The sequence below is a fragment of the Saccostrea echinata genome, unplaced genomic scaffold (assembly GCF_033153115.1).
Source record: "Saccostrea echinata isolate AGI-Se365-2 ecotype Australia unplaced genomic scaffold, CSIRO_AGI_Sech_v1 ptg000033l, whole genome shotgun sequence".
Classification (NCBI taxonomy): Eukaryota; Metazoa; Mollusca; class Bivalvia; order Ostreida; family Ostreidae; genus Saccostrea; species Saccostrea echinata.
The window spans coordinates 21,886,552-21,899,751 of NW_026889782.1; positions in this window are offsets into that span (position 1 = coordinate 21,886,552).

Here is a 13,200-nt window from a genome sequence, read left to right on the forward strand (position 1 = left end):
TTCAGCTCTTCAAATTATTATTTAAATATTTCGGATTTCCAAAGTTTCGGCATGAGCATCACTGAAGAGACATAATTTGTCGAAATGCCCATCTGGTGCATCAAAATTGGTACCGTATATGATTTACTTAAATAAGTGGAGGACAATTATTATTGTTATGTGAGGAAAAATAAAAGATTCCATATTCTTGACGTTGTTATTATTAATCCGGCCTAACCTCGGAGACTGGGACGTGCATCTTGTGTGTAGAAAATATTTATGCGGATAAATTTCTTAAGGGTGTGTATTACTCCGATGTCTGTGTTATTGCTCATCGATGGTCCATATCAAATTATTATTGTACACACTTGGCAGTGTCCCTATTATAATCAATCCAATAGCATATATCCATGAACTTTTTTTGGAAAGAAATTCTTATTCACAAATTAATCGTCTATGTTTTTAATAGAACCATGACAAATTTTAAAGCTTATGGAATGATTTTCCATACACAAGCCGACTAAAGCTTTCATGACTATTATTGATTCACAGATGAATGCATAATTGATACTAAGTCATTGCAGATCCAGGATCAGAAACTGAAACATAAGTACATCTTATTATATACCCAACTGTTTGTCACTCAGACTTACTGTTGAATTTACGCAATCACGTGACGGTGTGATCCGACGTTCCGGATCACCACACTGTGGTTTTCTGAATCCATATCACCCCTCTCTGAAACTGATGACGTAGTACACAGATAAATGACGTTTTTATTCTCGGGCATCAAAAAGTTCCTTGACAAAATGGTTCGCGTCTCGTTTGATCTGATGATCCGCTCCTGTCAACTTGACGTGATACGGCTCTTCGGATCAAGTTACTGTTATAATAATATATATTTATTTTTCATTTTTATAATCATATCTTACTGGGTATCTTTATATCAACAGCTTATCTTTAGAAAAAAAATAACGACAAGTAAATAACTTTTCTTCATAGCCAGAAGTCATATGAATATCAATTGTTTGTAAATTATGAATTCAGTAAAAGACGATAATAGAGAATCGATCGCCGGGAGTAGGATAACTTTCTTCTTTAATAGTAATGCTCAATTTGTAAAATGCGAACTTCTTAAATCATGGATACACTATATCAATGTTTGTTTTTAGTGTGTTTAAGTGTATTTTAATTATAAAGCACAATGATTGGTAGATCAGCGTTACTTCCGCAAATCCTGTTCAGCCGGAATTAGAATATGTCCTGCCGTTAATCCCACAAACAGAATCGTAGACTTGTCTGCAAGCACAATCTAAATAAAACATATCAGAAGAACTTTCATTTGTTCCTTAGACCGCAATCGTTCACTGGACTTCATCCGAAGCTTTTTTTTTTAACAAAAGAGGAAAACTATCTATAAAAATGTTGGGTAAGCTGAAACACCCTGACCTGTACATGTACGTATCAGCATTGCACATTTCGGTGTTTCTCTATATGTTTGTCTCTTTTTCTCAAAACGACCCTTTTTTTTTATACTTTTTATAAAAAGTGCATATAGCAGATCTATTCATTTTCTTTAATTTCTTCATAAAGTAACCACCGATTAGATTAAAAATAAAGAATACATTCATACTATAGAGGAATAACCATAATGTACTATATTATGTACAATATTTCAATCCAAGAGAAAAAGATTGAAAAAAAAAGTAGGCAAAGTGTCCTAAGATTTGAATTAGTGAAGACTTTCCAATAAAAAAAAATATAGATAAATGTACATGTAGAGGCACGAAAAGAGGTCTGAAAAATGCATAGTGTCCTTTTCCTGATGTATGAAATATGTGGAGATAACGAACAGTATTCGAGCTCAAAAGTCCATTAAACATTACAAAATAGGAGCATAGCAAACACGGACCTCTAATACATCAGAGGTAGGATCAGGTGCCATGGCGAAGTAAGCATCCTTTTTTAACAAGTGTTAAAAAAGTGTTCATGTGAGACATGCGTGCAACTCTTGCATATTAACGACTGGAATAGATACATCAGTATGGTTTCCTCTTCCACCCTTTTTTCACACATTTTTTATCCCATGCCATAATGTACATTAGTCTGTAATCCGTCTGCCCTTTGAGGTGTCCAGGATTCATTTTGAAATAGTGTTATTGCGAAATTTTACAGGTTATTTTTTTTCCACAATCTTTATCTTCCGTATTATTTGCTTACATGTAACTCTTCACAAAAAAAAAAAAAAAAAAAAAAAAAAAAAAAACAACAACAACAAACAAACAAAACAAAAAATAAGGAAAAACAAAAACAAAACAAAAAACAAACAAAAAAATCATTTTATATATAATTATCGATTTTTAAAATGTTACTTGGGGTAAGGTCCATTCTTTTTTGTCTTGCAGCAATATTCCCAAGTATAATCACATGAGATTAAACATTTTTCCCAATACAGTTTTTGTTAAATCGCTCTAGGTTTTGACATATAGGTGCACCATGTGCACCAGGTAAACGGACTTCTAATCAATAAGTATGACAAAGATAAGTAAGAATAAATAAGTACTTAAGGACTGTGTAAGACTTGACAATATTCATCTACAATATGAAGTCCATTCTCGTGTCTCTGGTATGGCTTTTTGCCCTTCTGGGTTCCTGTGCAACTCAGTGTTTCTCTGTTCCTCCAAGACCTTCAGGTAAAAATAGGAAATGTTTAAATTTAAAAAAAATAAACGTGTGAATGTTAAACATAATATGTTGGGAAATAAAGTATATTTGATCATATTTAAACCTAAATTTAATTCTTCTTAAGCTTATAAAGATATTTAGACAACAAGTTAGAATTCAGGAATTTGTACTTCAAACTGTATGAATATTGTTAGGTGACATTATTCCATGTAAAATGGTTAGTTTTTGACTAACCTCAGAAATCCTGAAACTCCTCTTATCCGGCTATTAAGTCTTTTACAACAGAAGGCCAGTTTAGAGAAGTTCCATTGCTCATTGATTTCTTTACTCGTGATGTTTTCTTGCAATGCCACAACTGTTCCTTCGCCAAGCGCTCGGAACTTTGAAGTGAAAGTTGCGGGTCATTCGGATGAGACCTTAAATCCGAGGCCCCGTGTCACGGTAGGCGTTGGCACGGTAAAGAACCTTCACTGCTCATTGGCGAGTAAAGGTCTAAATTTGAAGCCCTTCGCTCGTACATGGTGACGTCTCTATATGAGTGAAAAATACTCGAACGGGACGTAAAACAATCAATCAATCTTGTTGTACAATTTATGTAAACTTGCTTTCTTAAATGCTTAATACTGGCTTATTCTCCTTAATGTGTGTCGTCTCCGGTGATTTCTCTAATGCTGAAGATAATTTAGATCCTATTTTGAAACAATGCAAAGCTACATGGAAACATTGATTGACTCGGAGATGAATCACGGTTAGCACCAATGCCAATTGACATTTCTAAAATTCTAAGTATTTCATTTTTTTTTTCTTGAATTAGATCCACCTCCTACCCACTGCAATTCATCTGGTGTGATTTTGGCACCAGGAGAAGCACACACAGATATGACAAGATGTTTGAGATGTCACTGTGGAGCAGATCTTGTACTTTATTGTTGCTCGTATGATATCGATTACATTACTGCTCCATTTTACCTTATCATTTTAACTTTATCTTCTTCACAGGTACATTCTACTAAACAAAATTTTTAACACACGACCAAAGAAAATTAATATTTTCCTTTTTAAAACTTGTTTATGATGTATTTGATATATAACTACAGTCCCTGAAACGTTCTACTTTCCCATTTTTCCGTTCGCTCACCATTCGTTCAGCGTGCGTTCACCGTTCGCTCTCCGTTCACAGTTTTGCGTTCACCGTTCACTGTGCGCTCGCGTTCATCGTTCACAAAGCTTTCAGCGTTCGCTCTCCGTTCGTCCACTTTGCGTTCACCTTGCGTTCAGCGTTCATTTATTGTTCAGTCTTCAGTGTCATTCGGAACTCCAAAGTGAAAGGACTTATCTTTTTTAAGTAAGGATTTACGGGTTTTTCTTTTTAATAATTTTCATATTGTGTTTAAAGAATTATTATTTCATGGGGAAAAAAATTATCCACAATATTCTAAATTATTATTTTCTATTATTATTCTAATTTAGCTGTAAGGTTATTTATTAATTTACTCTGGAAAATAGATGTTGTTATAAGTATGTAGCAATGTAGAACGATACTGAAAAATTAAAATTAAATACGGGCAATATACAGATAATTCAAGCACTGCAGCATTTTGTTGTTATTTTAAAGACGACAAATCGTTAATGGAGAGATCAGTATCCAAGTCAAATAATTTCGAAGCAAAATCACGGAAAAAATTATTTATAACAGGTTTTTTTTTTTCAGTTACTACAGAAACATATGATAGAACTAGTTCTGAGAGTTATACATAGTCCTGCGTATATCCTGTTAATTTAATATCTTTGGAGCGAAACAAATTGATTGTGTGGTTAAGGGAAATATTTATTTAAAATGTAGTACACTACAGAATTTTCTCTACTATAATATATAAAGTCCATAATTATGGAGAAAATAATTCTTCCTTCACCGTAACTTTTTATGTTTGCCATTCGATCTGATTAATACTCCCCCTTTTTCCCCCCAAATCGCTTACTTAGTCAGTATTTCCAGTATATTGTAATTAACATTCAAAAAGAGGTTAATGTGTTTTGTAGCACAAAAATTTCAGTCTCAAAACAAACATGCATCTACAAAAGTCACTAATCAATAGTAGTCCAAAATGTACACGTGTCTGCGGTGGTATCAGTATGTTTTCAAGTGTTAATGCCAAATGTATTTTAATTATTTATTTATTATTGAAATGTTGGAATCAAATCTAGAAATGATAAAAATAAATGTTAAATCTTGTTGGAAATACTCGCACTTCGTCTTCGGTGTGACAAGACTTTCACACCTGCACAGTGTCGAATGATTTTGATTGACAGGACAAGCACGTGGACTTCGTGTGAACTTGAATCAGGAAAATAAAAACGAGTATGACTGTCAAACAAATGGATTTTTTGATTTAAAAAAAGTTTCTTTCACTGTCTGATATATTGACAAATTGAGATTTTTTGTTTGATATAGGTACAAAGGTGGGGGGCTAAAACGGAATTTCTCTCTCTCTCTCTCTCTCTCTCTCTCTCATTTGTCTGTTTAATAAAATCTATGACAGCATTTTACATACATTGTAAATATCAAGTTCTGAAAATTTAATTTATAACAGATAATATGAATATGCCTTTTTGTATTATCTTGTCCGAGTATAATCACTGGGAAATGCTTACAGGTACATGTAGAAGTCTGTTCAATAAATCACTGAAAATAGAAATGACACATACAAGGGTTGTTCGGAAAGTTCGTGGACTTCTGTCATATCTTTTTTATTTAACGTCATATGTTATCCAAATTTGGTAGAAATATTTTAACAATAAATTTAAATGATTTGTGTTAAATTTTTTAAAAATATCATGATTTATTTAAAACTTATCAAGAATTAAATACTGCGAAAATCGGATCGCGGCGCAGGTCAAACTTTAGTAATTTACAAACAATACACTAAATAATGTCTGTAGTCATCTTCTCTGTAAAATGGAGCAAAAACGAAAAAATCCTAGACGGTTAAATTAAGAACTGTTACATCGATTCGTATTCCAAATTATGGCTTAATATTTTGCTTCGGTAAAAAGAAATCAATCTGAGAAGATAGGTAGTCCTCATTGAAAACGACAAAAACGATGACGTTGTAGAACGTCTTGGAGCAGCAGATAACGATGCAGTTTTGTGTAATACTCGGGGAAAATCCTGAATAAACGCTAAAAATGTTGGAGGAATCAGAAAATATGCCACAAGCGAGTAGTGCATGTGTGTGTAAATGGTAGAGGGGTATTTGAGTGACAGAGACTCTGTACCGGACGAGGACAATCTGTGAAGAAACGGTTTAACTGTAAACTTTTAAAAGTTGGGACGTCATGGAAAGACGTAGGCGCTTCAGAGTTGCTGATCTTGTGAAAGCACAGTTAAGCGGTAAAAGAAATTAAACATTAACAAAGGAAATGATAAAACGAGAACAATAGTTAGAAAAATAAATGTCAAGTGATTGAAAAAGGTTTTTAATACGCGGATATTAGACTATACTGTGTGAATATATAGGGATAGAATTTTTAGGAAACTCTTGACGCTATGTTTTTGACGTTACATTGCTTTTAAGTGTGCGCCGTGGTTACAAAACTTGCTGATTTTAAAATGAAGTAAATTAATTTCTATCAAATCGAATGGAATGAAATTTCACAGATCAACAAAACAAATATTTTTACACATGATATTGTGCTTATTTTAAATTTCTATGAAGTAGTATAACAAAGATTGACATCGTCCACAAACTTTTCGAACAACCCTCGTAAACATATTATTGCATTAGAAATTTAAAATACGAGCGTGTTTATGCAATACGTCCACTGACCTTTGTAATTAAAGATCTTTTTTTACGTCATTTTACACGAAATTGCCTTGGCACGAAAATATATGAATGGATGTTACAACTTTTTTAATTCATTCTATAAGTCAGAAGTTTTCTCTTCTTTATAATGTTTTTTTTATATCAAGTAAGAATAAACATATTTATTTTCCAACTATAAGAATTTTATTTTTATAGTACAGCGTTCGGCAACAATTGCAATGTTTTACAGCGATAAAACTCGTGTGATTAAAAAAAGTAATGTTCATGCATCGTCTTTCTTAGAACAATTTTGGAGCAATTATTTAATTTATTTATTTATTCATTCATTGATTTGCTTATTTATTTATTACTTATTGATTTTTGGGCACCTGACATTAGAATACAATAAAATAATTTCAATGCAAGGAAAAAGATCAGAGGTATTCCGAATAAATCGTTCATCTTGCGTTCCGCGTTCTTTCACCATTCACTTTGCGTTCGCGTTTGCGCTCCGTTCGCGTTCTGCGTTCGCTCACCGTTCACACATCCTTAACCAATTTGCGTACAGCGTTCACACATCGTTCACTCACCGTTCGCTCTTTGTTCGTTCAGCGTTCGTTCACCGTTCGTTCAGCGTTCGCTCACCGTTCAAGTGGGAAAGTAGAACGTTTCAGGGACTGTATGTTACCAAAGTAAAAAATAAAGCGTTCAAATGGCTGAACCGATAAATAACAACAATGTTAACTGAAGAGTGAGCTTCCCATAGTAAAAATATGAAAATCGTGCTCACACTTTTGGAGGAATAAATTTCTATTTTTTTTCTCTGTGTTTATGTTCTTGTTGTTTGTTATACCGTATGCGGCGTTTAGCTTAGAAGAGCGTGCTTAAGCAGTTAGTATGGTGTCTGTTGGGTGTTCCTTTGGTTAAAATTGTAAGACAATAAATCAGTGAGAAGATTTTTCTTTCTTCTGTTGAAATAAATTGTTGCAAATAGATAAGCACAAAAAATGACTTCTATAGATATCCACCGCATTAAGAGGTCACCACAATATCAAGATTGTTTCACAAAATTGGGGGACCGGACGTTGGGTGGACTAGGTACGGATTGATTGATTGATTGTATCTTGTTTTACGTCCCATGCGAGAATTTTTCACTCATATAGAGATGTCACCATATACCGGTGATGGGCTTCAAATTTTAACCTTTACTCGGCACTCAGGGCCATTGAGCAGTGAGGGATCTTTATCATGCCAACGTCTGCCATGACACGAGGCCTCGGTTTTTAAGGTCTCATCCGAAGGATCCGCAACTTTCACTTCAAAGTGTCGAGCGCATGGCGAAGGAACAGTTGCTACCCATTTTTTATCGACTTAGGTCAGTCAAGGCTAAGATTCGAATTCACGACGTCCCGATCATGATCACGAAGCGAGCCCTCTACAGACACAAAGGCACTGGGTGACTACTAGGCAATATTATAGTTAATCGCTGTTCCTTTATTTTATTTTTAACCGGGAGACTGCTTCTGTTGTAAACTCACTAACCACCATCGGTAATCACCAACAACATATCTTGACAAAGATGGTGCGCAGTGCACGTCAGGAAATTTGTTTTAGGGCAAAAAATCATTTAAGGGCCTTGTCAAGACATTTGTAGTGGGAAAGATAGCATATTAGACAAACTAACGTCGATTAGGCAAATGTTCAATTAAGAAACGTTAGCAATTTTGGCTAGTGTATTTTGATATTGAAGTTAATGCTTTTCACTGGCATCACACATAGGCTCTTGTTATTATTATTATAATTATAATAATTATTATTATTATTTTGATACAGTATGCTCAATTCCTACCGATTACCAGTGGACTGTATTGTCATTGAAAAGAATTGTACACGGGAGATTATTCAAAAATCGGACGGATCTCCATGCCATTATGTCATGATTCCTTCCAGGAAGTGACGTAACAGTAAATGAAATAAATTGAAACTATTCTTTGTTGAAAGAATGTGCTTATTATTAAATATGTTTTTATCTGAAAGTATCAAATTTCTCAGTTTTCATTGTTTATTAACACAAAAAAGGTGGTAGTGTACATGGAAACCTGCAACAAAAAGAAAAGCAAGTTGTACATATATGACTGCACTTAATCATAAAATACATGCATAGGACAATTAAGTGAAAAAATAGTGGTGCCACATAAGATATGAATAAGAAATAGAAACCCTAGATGGCACATGTACTATGGTGCATATGATCTATAAGACAACAAGACATTTGTAGTGGGAAATATGACATATTATACATAGTAAAGTCGATTAAGCAAATGTTCAGTTAAGAAACGATTATAAAAAGTGGTGCGTTAGCAATTTTAGCAAGTGTATTTTGATATTGACCTTAATGCTTCTCTCTGGCATCACACATAGGCTCTTGTTATAAATTATTATTATTTTGATACAGTATGTTCATGCACTACACATTACCAGAGGGCTGTATTGTCAAAGAAAAGAATTGTACACGGGAGATTGTTCACAAATCGGACGGATCTCCATGCCATTATATCATGGCTCCTTCCAGGAAGTGACGTAACAATTAATGAAATAAATTGAAACTATTCCTTGTTGAAAGAATGTGCTTATTATTAAATATGTATTTATCTGAAAGTATCCAATACAAATTACAACCAAAATTTAATGTCTTTTTAATAAGTAATGTAAGTGTAATAATTACATAGAGTATAAATGAGAGCTGCATCAGCGTGCTGTGAAAAAAATATAGCATATATGCTGATGAATGCAGTTAAATATTCGAATTTGTTAATTTTTGATAATATGGGTTGTTCAGAACGTATATTCAAGCTATGTCTATTTATCTGTAATTTGTTTGCAAACTGTTTTTAAAGGCATGCAAATATACAGTCGTGTAGTATGAAACTACAGCTGCTTTAGCTAAATGGAAATACATGTATGTTAAGCACCAAAACCAGAGATACAGAGATATTTCAGGATCACGGTGCTTTATTTTTTCTGTAAATCTTTTTTATTTTTAATAGATACAAGATGCAAGGGTAGACGCACAGAAAGAGATCATAGTATTTTATTCACAATACGGTCAAACAAAATGATTTCGTCTGCTGTATGCATGTTTTTTCTGAACGGATGAGAAATACAAATTCATAGGGTATCCCGAGTGTGAAATACTAAGAACGTAAAAAAAAAAAAACACCGTCAGAATTCAAGTTTAAACTTCAAGGAAAAATCAATTCCTTTTATCTTTACATACTGTTGTCGTACTAAGTATTTGAAATGCAATTGATGAAATACGTCTGATGTTTGCACACAACTCCTAAAATCTAAAGACTAGAATAGAGACATTAGTCCGCTTTATCTTTTTCGTTCGTGATTTCCTTATTAAATTATGCCATCATAGTCCACTTTCATTCTAAAGTGGTCGCCCGCATGACGCAGTTGTTAGAGCGTTTGCTCTAAAGTCGCAGAGTAAGGAGTTGATCCTTACGTCGCGGGTTCGATTCCCACTGCTGTGCGTGGACACCGGTCCTTCGGATGAGACCGTATAAACTGAAGTCCCTTTTCGCAGTAAGTGCTGGCACAAAGAAGATCTCCCACTGCTCAGAGGCCGGAAGTACAGGTCTAAATTTGCAGCCCTCCATAGGCAAGTAGTGGCGTCTCAAAAAGAGTGAAAAAGTTTCGAATGGACGCTAAACAAACATCCAATCCATTATGAAGTAAGTATCAAGGATTCATTTCTAAATAGTGTTTAATACGGAAGCCGGTAGGTGCCAGGTAGAAAAATATTTTATCTGGCGGCCGCCAAATAAGTTTCTGGCGGCCGCCAAATAATTATCTGGCGGCCAACTAAAGGTATCTGGCGGCCGCCATATAATTTCTGGCGGCCGCCAGATAATTATTTGGTAGCCGCCAGAAAATTATCTGGCGGCCGCCAGATAAAATATTTTTTCTACCTGGCACCAACCGACTTCCGTAGTTTAACTTTACTGTTTATAGTTTTTACCATCAATGTCTACAAGTTATTTATACATGTATTTTCATTGGGGTACCTTTTTTATGAAAAAGTAAAATATTATAATATCTGTATCTTATTTCTTGGAAAGAAAAATACATAGGGCTTTTTTCAGTGAATTTTTTTTCCAAGAAAGATTCACAAAGGTAAACCTCAGTGGAATATGAATATTTTAAATACAGTTTGATCCGTCTAGGTTTTGACATTTAAGTGCATTCGGTAAACAGACCCCAATATAAGGTATGAATATAGATAAGAAAGAACTAGACTTTGACCCGTGCGTGCACGGGTTGACATTGTTATGAATGCATCCATGTGCATATCGGACAATTACGAAGGGTATCCTAAGTAGGAAAGTAGGAACTTGAAAGTACCTCTTGCTGCAATAATGAAACCTTTTCCTGGGGGTGGGGGTGGGGGGACAACTTTTTGGATCATACAATATCATTTCCATTTTTAAATTGAAATCATATAATGTAATCAGAAACATTTTAAAAGAAATGTTTTTGATGTAATGATTCAGAGCATAAATTTTTCCAAAATATTTAGTAAAGTCTGAGTTTACTGCAAACTTTAAAGTTTACTGACCCAGCTTGACCGATTTTATTTTCGGACAGTCAATGAGAATTTGGGAGCGGATCTTGAACTGAATATGGGAAATTTTCTTACTTCATACGTAAATCATGCAGCAAAAATAAAATACATACCCCAGTAACATTTATATATCTGTTTAGTGATAACAAACGTTAATCTAGTATTAAACGTTTTCAATCAAAAGTCATTACATCACATGAGAATTGTCATTGCTGCTGAAGAAGACAACTTGTTTTCATGCTGGTGTATCTTTTCTTGTGACGATTTAATAAAACGTTAGTTTGTTTGCTATAATTAAATATAATTCATTTCATAAATGAATAAATATTTTTTTTACGATCTTAATATTGTCCCACCTCATAGTTTTGAGATATACTATGCATGGATTATATTTTACAAACAATCGATAGCAGCATTTATAGAATAAACTGTACGGGCCTCAAGGGCTGACCTCAGACTACGGGTTATAGGTCTCTTTTTTCTACAATGCTACTTTTATGCTAGTGTCATGCATATCTCACATGAACCGCTTAAGAAAGCATTTTATTATTTAAATAAAAGCTACGAATGCATGGTACATATGCATGGACATACACGCGGGTAAACGGGCAGGACAATAAACACAAAGGCATATATAAAAGACAGGAAGTACGTTTTGTTGACAACATGGCTATAGGATTTGACTGGTTATACCTGGGCCCCAGATAACTCAGGGGGTGTTCACCGTGTTGTTGACAGACCAGGGTAAGAGGTCATTACATGTATTTACATAACAAAGCCAACAATAATGCTATTAATTTCACAACACTCTCCTTAGAAATATAAGGTGAATTTTATGCATGGAAGCAAATATTTCTTTGCCTTAGTATATGTTTCATATTTACCGCGTTATAAATCTCAGCAGTGAAGGTAATAGTAAAAATGGCGAACAAATTCAAGTTGCAATCATTTAGACACATTTCAAATTGAAAGTATCGGTTATATTGATGTTATATGATTATTTCGATTTATTTCAAAGTTAAGAATGAAAATAATGTTAATGTAATTTTTGGCAGAAAAAGAATGCCTACTTCAGCTCCACTAAGATGTGATTCTAGCTGGAGTTGTAACACCCCCATTCCCCTCAAAAAAGCATAAAAGAAAAGAAGGATAAAATAAAATCGGGTAGTTACATTAATATTACTCCTAAGATCATGAGCTTTTTGCCTCCGTTGAGGTGGCCAGAGACATAAATAACATATCATAAATGTGTCTCCGAGATGGCGAATGATTACCCACGTGGCCACAGTATCACATTTGTATGGATAAACTCAGAAACGATAATACAAATGCGTGTAAATTTTCATTGGAAATTTGCTATATATTCTGTTCATATATATTTATGATTTCTTATTAGAGAAATTATAAAATAGATATATATCTACTTAGTACTTTTGTCTTCTCTGATTTAAACACCGTGATTTAGCGTGAATGTAATGCGCACGCGCAAGATTGTAAAATCCAAAAAATCCAGATGATTTCCGGAATTTTTTGAGGAATTTTCGTTGATTATTAATAAGCGAAGCTTAATTGAGAAAAAATAAAAACAAATGGGTAATCTTCAAGTACCAATGATGTTTAAAATATATAAAACAAAAGACAGTACTCCTCCGATTTATCGGTATTAAAGGCCAAAAATTCGAGACTATAATTTTAATGTAGTAGTATAGATGAAGAAGTACTTAAGGACTGTTGTACTTGATTTGTCTGTATTCTTTAGTAACATGAGGTCCATCCCTTTTTTTTTGATTCCTTGTCCATCTGGTTTGAATTACATCCTGGGTATAGTAATGTCACTTTACTTTTTTTTAATATTATTTCTGGGCTTGGGCTTACACAATACTATGTTTGTTCGATACTGTGGCATATTTTTCATTGATACTGTTTCAATTCTGTGATGCTGATTTGCTTTAATTCGTGGCTTGCTGATATTTAAATGTTTGTCTTTGCTAACCAATGGCTTAACTTTATAATTGTAAGGAATCAACGCTGAATTATTTGATATATGTCAATATTTGTCTCTATATATAGCTTATGTTTAATTGAATGAAATCTATTTTATCG